The following is a 17,860-nucleotide window of genomic DNA, read 5'->3' on the forward strand; positions in this document are numbered from 1 at the left end:
TTGGTGCATTGTTTTTCCTTACCAAAAATTTGTTCTTTTGCAAACCATGAATATGACCATTTTCCTTATACCATTGTCCTAGGTATGACAACAATGAAGATACATACCCATGGGGAAAATAAATTAAAGAGTCTTCCCTCCATTCAGCATCCTTACACTGTAATAGGTAAACTATGAGCCTCTTCTGTGTACTATCAAGAGAGCCTTATTATCTCTGTGGAAGGGAACCACTTTGGGCCTATTTATTGCCCTAATTAATATTGCATCTGCAAGGCATATGTCTACTTTTTCCCACCATTGCAACCACTTTAGTCCTCAGCGTATTAAAATCCAACTCTACCATGTCTGAGCACATTGAGGAGATTTCTTCCATCTCCAGCTCACGATGTGTACTAACGGGCAAGCAGCCTGAGAGGAGAGGTGTGGAGGATGCTAACATGGTCCATATTTGTTAACAGGAACCTCCTTCTGGTGAATGAGGGAAGCTTAATCCCATGGAAGTATGGTTTCAATTTTTCATTGAAATTACAATCAAACGAGTTGCCAGCACACATTTTTCTTTGTCAGATGTTTCCCTTATGGTAGATTTGGAGTACTCTTGGGCCGGCTTATAAACCTTGTCCTCTGCCAGTGTTGCTACAGACTCTTCTCTTTGTTTTCAAATTAATTTCATCTTTTTCTCCAGGAGGTGGATACATTTGATATACAGTAGTACCTGACAGGAAAATGTCTCTTCAACACAGACTTTTTGCAGGACTCTGATGGAAAGGATGACACATTACTGGCTCTTCTTCAGCTCTCTGTAGGGAACTCGGTATGATAAAAATCACAAGAGCCAAGGGCCTGCAATTTCCTGATTTTCTAGCACTTATTAAAATCGTATTTATCAAGGTTGACTTTTGGCTGCTGGTTGAACTGGAAGGAATGGCTTTTAGAGCTCTGCTTTGGGAACTGGGGATCCTATGAACACTATAGGACAAAGTAGTCTTGGGAATGACTGTACTGTTTTCCAACTCATGAAACCGCAAACTTCTCAGGAGAGCTGAACCCAAGTTGGAAATCATTCACCTCGTTTTCTTTGAGCAAGCAGTGTCAGAGGGAACAAGCAAAGGGTAATAAAGACCGGTTGTTTTGATCTCTGGTCCCAGAACTATGTCCCTAATGAGTGAGAATCTACATCAAAGAAACTATAATGACATTGGGAATTGACCATGTTTTTGTTTTCAGCCCATCTCCAAGCAAAGGTGTGATGGAATTGATTTGTCCTAAAGCTCTGGTCATGTGAGTCTTTTGGCAACTGCCGAACATTACCATCTGGACCAAATCATTTCTGTCTATATCTTCGCAGGTGTTATTTTCTGAGGTGACTGACTTTGCTCTAACTGGAGAGGAGGTAGGGTCCTAAAAACAGAAATAGTATTACTACTATTAATTCTGTGGCTTACTGGAGGAGGATTGTTCTAGTAAGTACTTAATACAACGTATAAAAAAGACCCATAAGAAGAGAAAGAAATGAGGAATAAGTTAACATGATTTTGTGAAGGAGAACTAGAAAGGGAATAACAAGGCCTGGGCACAGTCTGGGCTTTGCTCTTGAAATCATGTTTGACTGAAATAAGACATCTTTGGCTGTCGGTATTCCTTCTCACATATAATTATACCTCATTAGTATCGTAGCACCACTGAGTCTTAGGAATGGAAGGGATCTTGGGGTACTAATATCTCTACCTGTTTCAGTGTTATTTTGTGGATCAAATGGTTATTAAAGCTATCTTTTAAATTTGATTTTCCTCCACTATTGCAAAGAACCAACTGTAGAAAACATTGGGAAATAGTCAGCAAAAAACTACTAAGATAAAAAAGATATAAACCCATTCCTTCTAAGAAATCCACCAGCTTATAGGAAAGATTCATCCTTTCTTTCATGTAGGTATTCAGCAAATATTTATTTCACACCCTGAGCTAGTTGTTGGGATTACAGAGATGAAAAGGAATCATTTTTGCCTGTCTTCAAGGATCTTTTTTATTTACTGGCGAGATAGATAAGTAAATAGTTTAAAACTGTAATAAATACTTGGTGAGTGGAAAGTCCCGGGAACTGTGGTGGGGTTGGTGTCAGGGGAAGTTTTTCAGAGGAAATGACATTTGGTTTGAGTTCTCTACATAAATAATGAAAGGGGTGAAGGAAAGTGTGGAATGTGTGGATTGAGGGTTGGGAGGGAGGGGCAGATGCCAGATGGCATTCAGGAAGAAATGACTTTAAAAGACCTGAGGCACACTTCTGGGCATGACATTACTTAAATATAAATGGAAGACTTTTTCCTAGTATTAAATGATTATTCATTTTCTCTTGTATATTCATAGAGAAGAGTTGTCAGAGGCTTGTGCAAAGTTCCCCCTCTTAAGCAGACTCACGGATATAGAGAACAAACTAGTGGTTACCACTGGGGAGAGGGAAGGGGGAGGGGCAATAAAGGAGTAGGGGAGTGGGAGTTACAAATTATTAGGTATAAAATAAGTTACCAGGATATATTGTACAACATGGGGAATGTAGCCAATATTTTATAATAACTATAAATGGAGTATAACTTTTAGAAATTGTGAATCACTGTATTGTACACCTGTAACATATAATATTGTATAGCAACTATACTTCAATAAAAATAAATAATAGATAAAAGTATGTATCCTAGAAATGTCTTCATATATGAACACATTTAGCTACCACATAGCTGATATTTAAATATATATTAAAATACTGAATTTCGACTTCAAAAAAAAGTCACCCCTCTTAGTCTTGTGCTGAGTCTCTAAAATACTAAACAGAAAGGGTTCTACTACCATCACTACTACTACCATTACAATCACCACTAAAACAACCACAAATACCATTGCTACTATCACCACCACCACCACCACCACCGTTGACTGTAAATACCACCAGCATCACTATTACTATCATCATCTAAAACAACCACTAAAACCATTACCAACACTACCACCATCACTATTACTATGACTACCACTGTCACCGAAACCACTATCACGTTATCACCGCCACCAGCAACAATCAGTAACACTGTCACCACTACTACCATCACCACCATCTGCTGTAACCTCAACCACCAGTAACATCACCACTACTACCACCATCAGCCCTGCTTCTACTTCTAGCACTACCACCACTGTCGTTACTACCAACACTCCCATTCTCATTCCTGAAATAATTTTTCTAGATCTTTTGAGACATCATAATGGCTATATATGCCTTGGGTCAGAGTTCTTGCATGCAGTAAGTGGGTGATATTGGTAGCTATATTTAATCTCAACTAATGGGGCACTTAATAAAAACCTTTTTCACAATGGCTAAAGAGAATTCTCCAGGCTCACACAGAAAAACTGAATTTTAAATAAATCCTTCCCCAAAAGAACCAACAACAATAACATACACTGCTATCCTTTATTTAAGGTATATTACCACATGAATCCTCAACATGAAGAGAGCTAATTTATTCTCTGGAGGCATAGAGAAGATAGGATGGCATATTATTCACCTGTGATGATGATCTCATATGACTCCAATACTTAATTTTACCCTAGAAGCCTGTTCTTTCTAAAGACTTTGCAGTTGAGTCTGAGAACTAGAATATGTCTCCTTATGAGAAGGTAAGAGTTCCGTGGTTAAAAGTGTCTCATTGTGTCTGTCACTTTTTATATATTAAAAGGTTACAGAAGCAGTTCAAGTCAGAAAAAAGTGCCCAGGACAGAGTTGATGATGGAGGCAAAATAAAATGAAAGGCGGTCGTGGTTTTCAAAACACGTTTATGTGGTTCAATTCCAGGAAATTGTGTTTTAAATTAAATTTGGAGAAATTTTTCTCCAAGCAAAAGATGTGGGAAATAATTATACAATTTGTATGCAATACAAGAATCACAATCAGTCTTCTATTGAGGGAAAAGCTATTGAACTAGCATAATAATTCTTTCGAACTTTTTCTTTACAATTTGTCTGCAATTTCTTCATTTTTTTTCTTTGTAATCTGTTGGTACTCTTTTATGTCACTCAGTAAAGATCTCTTAAAGACCATGATGTCAAATACTGAATGAATGCTAGTTCTTGAGCTCACGAGGGAGACTGTGCCTCAATATCTGCCTTCGAGTCTGTCAACAATTGAAAACAATAGTAAGCAGGTACTGACGTTACAGAAGGATCGTGCCACAATAGATATATGCACCTGGTCCAATGAAAGCACCTGAGATAGATATCCAAATCAGTCTTGGCATCATAAAGGGTATGGTCAGAAAAGGAAGCTGGGATTAAATATCACATAGTCTGCTATTTGAAGGATCGGAAGAATTTTGCTAGAACAGGAAACGTGGGAAGATAAGGAAGGAGGAAGGGATATTTTAGGCAAAGAGAATAATGTGTACAAAGACAAAGGAGTATTTTAATAAGTATGGTTTGCTCTAGGAACTGCTAAAGAGATCAACATGGTGGGAATATAATAGTAGATAAATAAATCCAGAGCGTGAAATTTCAAAAGTCCCTACCTGGGATCTTGCTAGTAGGGCTCTAATAGCATTTCTTTTTCAAAAGAATGATTCCATAGGGTTAAGAAAAAACATGAGCCATTATTCCTAGCCTGATTCAGAGGGTACAGAATGCAAACACTGAAGGAATAATTTTTCTGCATGTAGAATTTGATCATAAGGAATTCTTAAGTCATTTTCAACTCCAAAAGAATGAGAAAATTTTTTGTTTATTCTTTCTAATTAAAACCATACTTTTTAAGTTTTTTTTAAGAACAGGAAATTTGGAAAGTGATTAATTCATACCATGGTCCAATTATTTTAAGGTATGTGGAAGGAAGCTGTAGACAAAAGAGAAGGTACAACGTTACAGTTTTTGTCACAGGATGTGGTAGGGGAGGGATGGGAAGAGTCCAGTTTGTTTATTCTGCTGTGTCCAGCTATGGGCTGTCCTATGCGATGCATATTGGAAAATGCGCCCTGAGGTCCACGGAAACTAATCTTATCTGTGATGGCAGCTGCAAGAGAGGATTTAATAACAATCATTACATCTAGAGGTAGACGTGAAGAAAACTTTATGAAGAAAATTTCACTCAGCTAAATATTCAAGCAAATATTTGTCAAGTAGATAAGGCAGAGAACTTAATCACTAAGTCTCCAAGAGTGGCTGTGGAGTGAGAACCTCAACATGGGAAGGGGTGGCTGGCTCTCACCATTTTGGCCCCAGGATTCACCTTTAAATTGAGCAATTGTTGAACACTGGCTTGAGGAGAACACTTTTCTCTTTTTAACCCTCAGACCCAAGTGTGGGCACACCAACTAACTCTTAATTCCTCACATCCCTGCAGACATCAGACAGCAGTAATTAAGGCTTTCCTAAAGATGTAGTGACAGTGGCTTTTCAAATAAGGGCATAACCAACAATTAAAAATGAAACAGTCATCAGACACCTCGCTCTTTGGAGACCACTCAGCCTGTCCTATCCTTATGTATTCCAGGGAGAGAGCATGTGCAGAGTCTCATTCTTTTGATTCTAAGTTTCAATTAAGTCTTCCTTAATATTTCTTAATCTTGTGTCCCCCTGTCTTGGAGGACTAAAGAAAGTGTGCTGTGTTCAAGTTTGTAGGAGAGCAGTTTTCTCTGAGCCTAAGAAGCAGGAGGATTCACTATTACTAATACGGAGTTACAACACAATGTTCCTTTTGCTGAATGTGATGGTGCTAGGGTGACCAACTTGCTCCAGTTTGACTGGGACTGTCTCAGTTTTATTGTAATTGTGGTAGAAAATACATAACATAAAATTTACCATCTTAACCATGCTTAAGTTTACAGTTCAGTAGTATTTAGCATATTCACATTGTTGTGAAATAGATCTCCAGCACTTTTTCATCTCACAAATCTGAAACTCTATATCCATTAAACAACACCCCTTCTCCCCCTCTCCTCAACCCCTAGTAGCCATCATTCTACCTTCTGTTTCTGTGAATCTGACTAGTTTGGATACCTCATACAAGTGGAATCATGCAGTATTTGTCTTACTGTAATTGGTTTATTTCATTTAGCATAATATACTCAAGGTTCACCCACATTGCATCATGAGACAGAATTTCTTTCCTATTTATGGCTAAATAATATTCCATTGTGTATATATATATATATATATATATATATATATATACTAAATTTTATTTAATCCATTTATCCCTCAGTGGACATTTGGGTTGGTTCTACCTCTTCACTATTGTGAATAGTGCTATGAACATGGATGTGCAAATATTTCTTTATGATTTTGCTTTTAATTCTTTTGGATATATACTCAAAAGTGAGATTGCTGGCCCATATGGTAGTTCTATTTTTAATTTTTGAGGACCTCCATACTGCTTTCCATTGCAGTTGCACTGTTTTATAATTCCACCAACAGTGTATAAGTGTTTTAATTTCTCCTCATCCTCATCTTGTTATTGTTTGCTTTTTTGAATGTAGTCACCCCAGTCGGTACAAAGTGATATCTCATTGTAGTTTCCACTTCTCTGATGTTTTGTGATGTTAAACATCTTTTCATATGTTTATTGGTCATTCATATATAATCTTTGAAGAAATGCCAAGTTCTTTTCCAATTTTTAATTGGGTTATTGATTTTTTATTGTTGAGTTGTAGTTCTTTCAATATTCTTGATATTAACCCCTTATCAGCTATATATGATTTGTAAATATTTTCTATTAATTAAATAGGTTGTCTTTTTACTCTGTTAATTTTGTCCTTTGATGCACAAAAGTTTTAAAGTTTGATGTAGTCCCATTTATCTATTTTTGCTTTTGTTGCCATATCCAAGAAATAGTTGCCAAGGCCAATGTCATGAAGATTTTCCCTTATTTTTTTTTCTATTTCTGCAAAAACTGCCTTTGGAATTTTGAAAGAGATTGTGTTAAATCTGTAAATGACTTTGAGTAGAATGGGTGTCTTAATAGTATTGTCTTCCAATTCATTAACACCAAATTCTTTCCACTTACTTGTGTCTTATTTAATATCTTTCAGCAATATTTTGTAGTTTTTAGTGTAAAAGTCTTTTACTTTCGTGGTAGGATTTATTCCTGAATATATTATTACTTTGATGCTATTGTAAATGGAATTGTTTTCTTAATTTCTTTCTTGGATAGTACATTATTAGTGTATAGAAATGCAACTGATTTTTATATAATGATTTTATATCCTGCAACTTTGCTGAATTTGCTTATTAATTCTTTAGGGTTTGTCTTGTTTTGTTTTGGAATCTTTAGAGTTTTCTACATAGGGACTGTCTGAATTTTAATGCAGAAAGCACTGTATCCTGGGAAATTTCTCAGTACTGGGCAAACTGGAATGGGTGGTCACTCTAGGTGTTGCTGGTGATGGTGGTGGAGGAACAGTAACTATTGGTAGCAAGACTGTGGTTTTTTTTTTTATTGAAATTTTACTGAAAAATTTGTAGATTTACATATAATTTTATGAAATAAATTTTCATAAATTTTATCATTTCAAAAAATATATGTATGCATACATATATGTGTGTGTGTATGTTTGTGTGTGTGTGTGTTTTGAATCATACAGTAAGTAATTTGGGGGCATTAATTTTTTTCACTCAGCATAAACTCTGAGGATTCATTCAAATTGTGGTTTGCAAGTGAGTAGAAAATATTTGTGTGAGATTATTTCTGAGTTATCTGTTCTGTTTCATTGATTTACATGTGTTTATGTCTCCGCCAATACCACACTGTCATGATTACTACAACACAGTAAGCCTTAATGTAAGATAGAGTGATTCATCCCACTTCATTCTTCATCAAAATTGTTTTAGCTGTTCTAGGGCCTGTGCCTTTTCATATAAATTTTAGAATAAGCTTGACTACATCTATGAAAAACTTTTCTGAGATTTTGATGGGAATTGCATTAAACCTGTAGATAAATTTGTGGAGAATTGACATTTTTTGGAAACATTTTATATTGAAGTACAGTTGATTAACAATGTTGTGTTAGTTTCAGGTGTACAGCAAAGTGATTCAGTTACACATATATACATGTATCTATTTTTTTTCAAATTCTTTTCCCATTTAGGTTGTTACATAATATAGAGCAGAGTTCCCCGTGCTATACAGTAGGTCCTTGTTGGTTATCCATTTTAAATATAGCAGTGTGTACATGTCAATCCCAAACTCCCTAACTATCCCTCCCCTGGAGAATTGACATCTTTACTGTTGAGTCTTTCAGTTTGGTATGTCTCTCCATTTATTCAGTTTCTTTACTTCTTTTAATCAGTATTTTATCATTTTCAGCATATAGTTCCTATATGTGTTTGTTAAGTATATACCTAATATTTCATTTTCTTTAGAATGATTGTAAATGGTGTTCTGTTTTTAATTTTTATTTCTTCATGCTCATTGTTAGTATAAAAAATGTGAATGATTTTTGTGTGTTGTTCTTGTACCTGCAGCCTTGCTAATGAGTTTTTTCTGTGTGTGTGTGTGTGTGTGTGTCATTTTTGGAATTTCCTATGTAGACAATCATGCCACGTGCAGATAGGGATATTTCATCTCTTCCTTTTCAATCTATGTTTCTTTTATTTATCTTATTGCCTAACTTCAGTGGCTAAAATTTGCAGTGTTATGTTGAATAAAAGTGGTGAAATAGACATCCTCACTATCTTCCTGATTTTAGGGGAAAGCATTCAGTCGTTCACCATTAAGTACTTTGTAGGTTTTTAAGATGCTCTTTGTCAGTTGAAGGAGTTCTCCTTTATTACTGATTTGCTGGGAGTTGTTGTGATGAGTGGATTTGAGGTTTTGTCAAAGGCTTTTTCAGCATCAGTTTATCAATTGATATGATCATATGACTTTTTAATTTAGCTAGTTGTAATGGTGAATTTCATTGATTAATTTTTGATTGTTGAACCAGCCTTGAATGCCTGGAATAAATACCATGGTATATAATTCTTTCTGTACATTATTGGATGCAGTTTTCTAATGTTTTGTTGAAAGTGTTTATGTCTAAATTCATAAGATATTGATATATTGGTCAATAACTTTTATTTTGTTTTGTTTTGTTTTGGTTCTGGCATCATAGTAATACTGTCCTCATAAAACAAGTTGGAAAGTGTTCTTTCTTCTCTGTTTTCTAGAAGAGACTGTGTGAAATTTGTGTAATTGTTTTTGAAATGTTTGATAGAATTTTTCAGTGAGACCATCTGGGCTGGAGATTACTTTCTTGAGAGGTTTTAAATTAAAAATTAAGTATATTTATCTACTGATTGAAGAACTATTCAGATTATATATTTCATCTTGGATGAGTTTTGGTCGTATGGGGTTTTCAAGGGATTGATCTAATTCTTCTAAGCTGTCAAATTTATGAGCACAAAGTATTTCATAGTATTCCCTTATTATCCTTTTGATAACTGCAGGCTTTGTTGTGATATTCCCCATTTCATTTTTGATATTGGTAATTTATATCTTCTCTCATTTTGTCAGTCTTGCTAGAGGTTTAGCAATTTTCTTGATTAAAAAAAGGCAGTGTTTTGTTTTATTGAAGATTTCTATTGCTTAACTTATTTTCAATTTCATTGATCTCTGTTCTTTAATATTTTCTTCCTCCTGCTTCTTTCAGCTTTATTTTGCTCTTTCTTTTCTAGTATTTTGAGTTAGGAACGTAGATTATTGACATGCAACCTTTGCTTATTTCTAATGTAAGTGTTTAGTCTAGAAATATCTTCCCTGGTGCTGCAGCTTTAGCTACAGCCCAAATAATTTTATATGTTGTATTTTTATTTTCATTCAGTTCTATGAATTTAATTTTTTTTCCTTTGACACTTTCTCTTTGACCCATGGATTATTTAGATGTGTTGCTTGATTTCCACATGTTTAGAGATTTTCCTGTTGGTCTTCAGTTATTGATTTCTAGTTTGATTCTTTAACAGTCAGGGAACAGATTGTCTGTTATTTAAATTATTTTAAAATTTGTTGTGGTTGGTTTTATTGCCCAGGATATGGTCTATCTTTGTGACAGATGGCCTGGACTTGAGTCCTGGTGTCATATCCTGAAGTTGCATCCTAACTGGGTGCTAGGTACATGGTCACAACCTGGTTGAGGAGACCTGTCCTGGGTGAGGCTGAACCATACAAGGAGCAGAGAGAGTAGATGATGGAGCGCCATGGAGGAGTTTCATATCAACCAGTGATTTGAAACAGTAAGTTAGAGTAAGAAAACATAATTACATAGTAGAGTTATGTTGCTATAATTCAGAACTAGAAAGTTGCACTAGAGAAAGGCTGAATAAGAAGAGATAAGCTTAGGTCAAAAAGGCAAAAGGGGATGCGTTAGGGGGAGTGTCTTGGGGTGGGGGTGGTGAGAAGGCTAAGCATGTTTCAGAAAAGGGAATCACAGAATCAAAGATGTTCCACACAGTTAAGTGAAAGTGACACACTCAAAATCAATGACTAGCAAGTGGCTGAGAATAAAAGGCAGGCTTTCTGATTCTACATGCATTGTTTCTTTCTCACTAGTTTTCCAAATATGTGAAAAATAAATAAACAAGATATGGAGCCTCATGAAAAAGAAAAAAAAAAAAAACCAAAGTACTATCACAAAATTTAAAATAAATTTAACCAAATTTAGCAAAGCCTCTGTTTGGTTGCAGAAATTCTATGTCCTCCTTCAATAATTAAAATAGTGCTAGATGCTATAAGCAGAAGGAACCTGAAATCTTGGTAACTTATAACAGTTATTTCTTTTTTGTTCATGTAAAGTCCAGTCAGAGGTGTGTGGTAGAGCATGGCCACTGCTCCATGCAGTTATTCAGGAACCCAGACTGAGCAAGACTCATTTTCAATCTATGGCTTCCAAGTCTTTCTAGGCATCAATTCCTGTTGGTGAATTGGGGGAAAGAGAGAGAGAGTATATAACCACATAGAAGGTGTCTATGAGCCAAGCCTGGAAGTTATGTACATTATTTCATCCACATCTCACTAGTTAGATATTAGCCAGATGATAGCATTCAAAACTAAAGGAGACCAGAAAATGTACCTTAGTTTGTAAACTAGGAGGAAAGTGAAATAATTTGGTGAACAGCTACCCAATCTGTGTTACATATTATTTATCCACCAGTACCTCTTTATATAGTGCACCTATATTACCAGTGGTCATCTAATCAACAATTATTTCCATATTCCTTGATTTTGTAAGTTGTTTTGGTGAAAGACTTTGTCAGCACTCCTAAAGGCTATGAATGGGATTATTAGTTTACTGATACAACTAAAAGTTTTAAAAGAAGTCATTGGCTGTGTTGGCAGCATTAAGTGATGTCCAGCTCATACCTAATAGGGCAAGTTCTCATTTTGGGATACAACAGTTTCCTTAGTTATATGTATACTTTCCTTCTGTGACAACATATCCAGGTAGAGCAAATGAGAAAGGATGCTGAAAGGCTTCTTCAGTGACAAGGATTTGGAACTATCGAATAAGAGCAAGATTTCACAAAATGTTCTTGTAAAACACTAGTGTTTGGATATACTCCAAAGGGGGAAAAATGGTTCTTTACTCATAAAAGTTTAGAAAATGATGAAACTCAAATCTGTCTCGAGTATTCACGATGCATATGAACATATTAACGATTCTAAATAATCCTGCCATAAAGACATCTTTGGTTTTTATCGTAGCTTTCCTAACACTTGTCATGGATCACTGTGTTTTAGTGCCATATACCACTGTGATACATCTGTGGGCAAATCCCATTTGACTCCCGCTGCAGTCAAACATCCTAGTTTCGAATGCCACTTTCTATGCTGAAAGATACTTTGTATTTATTAGTAAGAAAGCACTTTTCATATTACTAATATTGTTTTGTAGCATTTTAAAAATAGGTAGAATAAAATAGATCTAGCCATATTTTCACTTTTTATTCTTACTCCCTTCTTCATTTACCAGCAACCCTAGTATCAGTAGGGTAAACATTAATTTATATAGTTTTTCCTTCTTCTCCCTTAAAAAGACCTTGTATTATGTACACTTTTACTTTCTCCTTAGGCTGCCAGCTTCACTTGATGAATTCTGAAATTCTTTTTCTACTACCAATATTTCTTTATTTTCCATAGAAATCTTTTTCACTCTGGTGTTTACTTCTCTTCAGGTAAATAACCTCGGGCCCTTTCCTCTACATCCACTTCTTCAATTTTGTTTTTATTTTTCTTTTGTACATTCTGAAACTGAACCAGAGACCAAGTCAGAAAGAGTGCCTGAGATTGAGGTGACAGCATTTCTAACAGGGACTAAGAAGCCTTTTTTGGAAGGTGGGGGCAATTTTCACTATCATCTAGGAATGGTAGATGCCACCACAAGATGGCACTCGTTTGTTTTTAGTTTCTAATGATGAAAAATTTGTGATTTTATACTGGGATAGAAAACAAAAACAGAGCTTTCACTGTATTTCAAAAATGACCTTGCTTACTTTATATGCTATCATTTTTTATTATATTTTATACGTACACAAAAATAAGTTCTACTGGATTTTGGGGATAGAATATTATGAAAGTATGTATGCTAAACATTATAGTACTTGAAGTTAAAATTTATTATTTATTTCATTAGGTACCTTTTTTTTTTTTTTTTTTGCGGTACAAGGACCTCTCACTGTTTTGGCCTCTCCTGTTGCGAGCACAGGCTCCGGACGCACAGGCCCAGCGGCCACGGCTCACGGGCCCAGCCGCTCCGCGGCATATGGAATCCTCCCAGACCGGGGCACGAACCCGTATCCGCTGCAGCGGCAGGCGGACTCTGAACCACTGCGCCACGAGGGGAGCCCCTAAATACCTTTTTAAGGAAAACTGTTGTGCTTGCTTTTTCCCTTCTCTCTTTTCCAGCATAGTTACCAGTAAACTCTAAAAACCTGTGAACCGATATTAAACACTGAGGTTCACTGATTTTGTACCAGTCTGTGCCGGTTCTTCCTTTTCTTGAGGGCTATCAGTCAGCACCACTTGTGCAGATGAGCTACTACCAATCTCCAGACAGTAGGTTATTTTTTAAATGACTCAAGAAAAACAAACAGTCCATTCAGTGGTGTTGGAGTATTCTTTATTCTGGTTAAACCTCCTAAGTTTGGATTAAGACCACAAGAAATCAAGACATTTCGGGGACCATACGGTGGTATTGGTTTGGCCCTCAGGAAATCAAAAGGAAACTCTAGTGTTCCAGGGGCTATTTAATCTATGAATTTACTGTAATTTGCTTTAACAAAGTAAGTCTTAAATTATCTGGAACTGTGCTTCCAGTGTGTAGCAACTAGCCACATGTGGCTATTTAAAATAAGATTAATTAAAATTAAACAAAATTAAATACCTCTTTAGTCACACTCGGCACATTTCAAGAGCCCAATAGACACATGTTAACAGTGGCTACTGAATTGGACAGAACAGATTATAGACTTCATTACAGCTGAAAGTTATCATGGACAGTGCTAATCTAGAGACTATTATTATTTCTAGTTTATATATGAATGACAAAAAGCTATAACTGCATCCTTGATTATTAGCTTCAATTTGTTTAAATCAGTCTTAGTTGCTTGGATATCAAATGCTTTTCTGAGCAGCTGTGTAGTCTATTGGAAAGACTATTGCATAGGGAACTGGAATAATTGGGGTTTGGCCCAACTAGAGACTCATGATTATGAGAAGATAATTTGACTTCTTTAAGTTATTTTTATTTGTGGAAAATCAATCTATGAAATATGTGTAGAAAAGAGCAAGCTTGACTGCTATCATTAGTAAGGCCTGCTTAGAAGCTTGGCCTTGGACAGGCATCTGGGAACTTGGTTTTCAGGACAGTTCCCTCCATTCCCTCATCAGAGTGGCTCCCTGGACCAAAAATGCTTGTACAAATAATATGGTTTATGCTGAACACCTGCTTTCTTTCTGGGAGTCTGGAATTTGTGTACATGCCAGGCAAAAGGTGCCTACAGGACTAGTCCCAAATAGAAACCCTGGTGCTGAACCTAGCAAGCTTTCCTGGTGGACGAAATTTTGTTGTCATAACTCATTTGTTGTCATAACTCATATCTGGGGAAACTAGGCATATCAGCAGATGACTCTGGAAGCTTGTGCCTGGTTTCCACTGGACTTCACCCCATATGCCCTTTCCTTTTGCTGATTCTTCTTTGTATCCTTTTATTGTAATAAATCATAAAGATGAGTAAGACTATATGCTGAGTTCTGTGAGCCCTTCTAGTAAATCATCAAACCTGGGGTTGATCTTGGGGACCTCATAATTACTTTGAAGTATGAAGTAAAAAGCTTAGAAATAAGTTTGAATTCCAAATAAGTTTCCAAATGCTTGCATATTATTGCTAGTAATCGTAAGGGATCTGGCCAAGAAGAAGAAAAAAAAATCAGACAGAAAAATATTTATTCAAAAAATATAAAAAATAAAATTGTTTAAAATGAAACTAAAAAGCTATGGACTCCTGAATAAATTATGTCTAAAAATGTTTAAGAGAAAATTGTTGTGATTTTGCTGATATTAATTGAGGAACACTTTGAATCCCAACTATATGTTGGGATTAGGGAAGATATAACCTGGTAAAAACAAAGGACCCCATGCCCTTCTTGGATTTTTGAGTATCCTCAGAAAAACTTCCAGAGCTGCCTGGAAATGTGAGTTGGAATGGCTAAGATAAGGATTTCAGTGAAACAGATAGCAGCCATCTCTCTTTGGATCAAGTTTAAAGAAACCGAAGAGTTCTCTTAACATAAGTCCCTGGTTGTTAATCTGTCTTTTTACACAGGTTTGAAGATCTCAGACCTGCTACATTCGGGTGGATCTTGGCAGTGGCTGAGAAATATAGTCTTGGCTTCCAGTGCTGGGAGTGGGATCTGAGCTCTCTCTCCTTTATTTTATTTTTCATATTTTCTCTGCATTTTTATTTTCTCCTTTATTTTAAAAGTGACTTTTATAAGCATCTTCTTGCAGCGAATGCTCTCTTAGCTCAAATATCAATCTTTACATAAACATGAAAAATTATCTTTCTCTTTGTTTTACAATTCAGTCATCTCTAAATTCCAAATGTCAACTCATCCTCTCTTCTCATTTCCATTTTTTATAGCATGGTCCCAGGAGAATAAATGCTTGGTTTCCTACAGAGGTAACTGGTGATAGTACCTAGGCCTTCCTTCTTCCTTCTCCCTTTCTTCCATTCTCCAGAGTCCTTATTCAGACAACCAATTCCAGAAAGTTTGGATCAAAACACCCCAGGGTATCAAAGCATTTGAGGGCCTTAAGTTCATATGTGAATTGTTTCTAGGGAAGGCCCAAAGGTTGTCCTCATGACCACAGGGTCATTTAAAAGTGTAACAAAGGGGGAAAAGGAAAACAAGTATCAAACTTTATGGAGTCTACAATAGCATAGAGGGTAGGACCACAGATGTATGGAACCAGACTGCTTGGGTTCAAATTCCATCCTCTCGAAGTATTTCTGTTGTCCTTGGGCAATTTTCTTAATGACTCTATGCTGTGATTTCCTCATCTATAAAATGGGATAACAACAGCACCTACCTTATTGAGATGTTATGAAAATTAAATGAGTTAATATACATAAATTTCATAGAACACCTAGTAAGTGTTATATAAATATACTGACCATCTAATTGAGCACCCAAAGTGGAATCCATTTGAAGATTAAAGGGGGAATTATAAATAATTATTCTAGGACAACAGGTGTAATATAAATCTAAGTGTTTGGTATTATTTTTAAATTTTACTTGAAAGCAAATTTAGGTTTTCAAGAAACCAGGTCTTCTACAGGTGGCATATTCATTGATATAAACTTGCTTCCTTATAAAAGTTCAGAATATGATTTAAAAATAAATAAAATTACACCCTTGTGTGATAGGACTGCAGAGAGATGAATTCAGTTGGGTCACAGGAGCACACATTGAATTGTCAATCTTCATCTGAGATCTGAGAGACAATGCTTATTGAGGACAGGAAAATCTCTTCACACTTTAAATAGGTACATATTCCAACGTATGGAGGATGAGGGCCTAGAGAACTTTATTTGAAGGTGAAGTTAGTTAAATTAGATTTCTAACGGACCAGCCGGTTATCAAAGCCACTAATGACAGCAAAGCAGGTGTGAGACAAACAATTTACCAAGCATTTTGGCTTTGCTGTCTTTTACGTGGATGGTAATGCTTTCTCCCAAATTATTTTATAACTATCAAGTACTAATGATGACTCAAACAATCTAACCTTTCACTTGATAAATATTGTTTCCTTCCAGAGTAGTCCAACCTCAGATGTCATTTATGCATGCTTCATTCTGATAATTATTTCACAGTCACAAAAAATATTTCTCTTTTCTCTCTAGCTGTCTCATCTAACTACAGGCCCTTTCTTGGCACTTGACAGAAGAGGGAGAGAACCTTTCCTTAGGTGGCATAATTCCTCAAAATGTGTTCACTCTCAGAAGCAAGGATGGTAGATAATAATGAGACAGGCAGGGAATCAACAGTCCCAGAACTGAATGAAGAATTGGCAAATGTATCAAGGATGCGTAATCAAAATGTGCCATTCTCTGCTAAGTAAAGTCTAGCTGAACAGAGCCAAACTGCATGCCTATTTTTCTAGATTTTCTTCTTTTTAAAATTTTCTTTCTAATATAAGAGATGACCTACAGAAGAAGAAACAAACAAAACTGATGACAAAGGAGAGGCTTAAATGTTGCTAATGTTAGATTGAGAAAATGCCTAATGGGGAGATTGAGTCCCAGAAAATAGTAGAGAAAAAATAACTTTATGAGATTTTGAAAACCAGAGATTAACAAAAATGTTAATTCCAAAAAATAGAAATTTTAATGGACATTCCTTAATATTTCTTAAATTACAAATTTTGATATTAATTGGATAATCTAGGCCATTTGTGACTATAAACTAAAACTCATTATAGCATAGATTCAGTTGTTTGGCAGGTCAAATCATGCTCCATTGTTGGCAAACAGAAACTAAAAATTAGAAGTATGATATAGCACAGTTTATAACATTAGTCTTGTATTATAACTTGTTGATTGAGCACTTACTATATGCAAGGTATATGATAGATGCTTTTCCATGTGGTTTACATGTATTTTTTGCATTTGATCCTTATAGCAGCCTATGGAATAGGTATCATTATTGCCTCTAAGATACAGGGAAGTTAAATCATTTGCCCAGGGTCTCACAGCTAGTAAGTGGAGGAGTAGAGGTTCATACTCCAGAGCTCATGTCCACGATTTTTGTTTAATTCTGACCTCAGCATCATTACCAGAAAGAGGTTCAACTCTGAACACATATCTTAGATTAATGCTAAATACTTTTACCACATAGCACAACAAAAACATCTGAAGGCAGGATGCCACAAAATCCTGCTTTTGTTGAACTGAATTACAGGTCTGATGTGGATTTAAAATAATTCTTGCGTTTATGGCTGTTTATATATTGTTTGTGTCGGCCAGAAATAGAATCAAGTATTAAGTATCAGGACCAAAGCCAAGTAAATTGAAGATGCCAGAAATAACTAAAAGCTCAGAATGAATTACACCAGTTCTTTAGGGCACTCTGGGGTATTTATAGAGGATGTTTCCAATCCAGCTCTTAAGGCACTAAACTCTATATAAGGCATCAAATAAATAACTGTAGCACTCCATAATCTTTATTCAGTGTTGTCTGAGAAATGGTTTTCTTTCAGGGAGGCCAGCCTTTTACATTTGACCTCAGAGTGTAGTCTACTGCTTTACAACTCACTTGTACTATATAGGCTTAGAATAGAATGTGTGCAGTTAG

Source organism: Lagenorhynchus albirostris, chromosome 4, assembly GCF_949774975.1.
Source record: "Lagenorhynchus albirostris chromosome 4, mLagAlb1.1, whole genome shotgun sequence".
NCBI lineage: Eukaryota > Metazoa > Chordata > Mammalia > Artiodactyla > Delphinidae > Lagenorhynchus > Lagenorhynchus albirostris.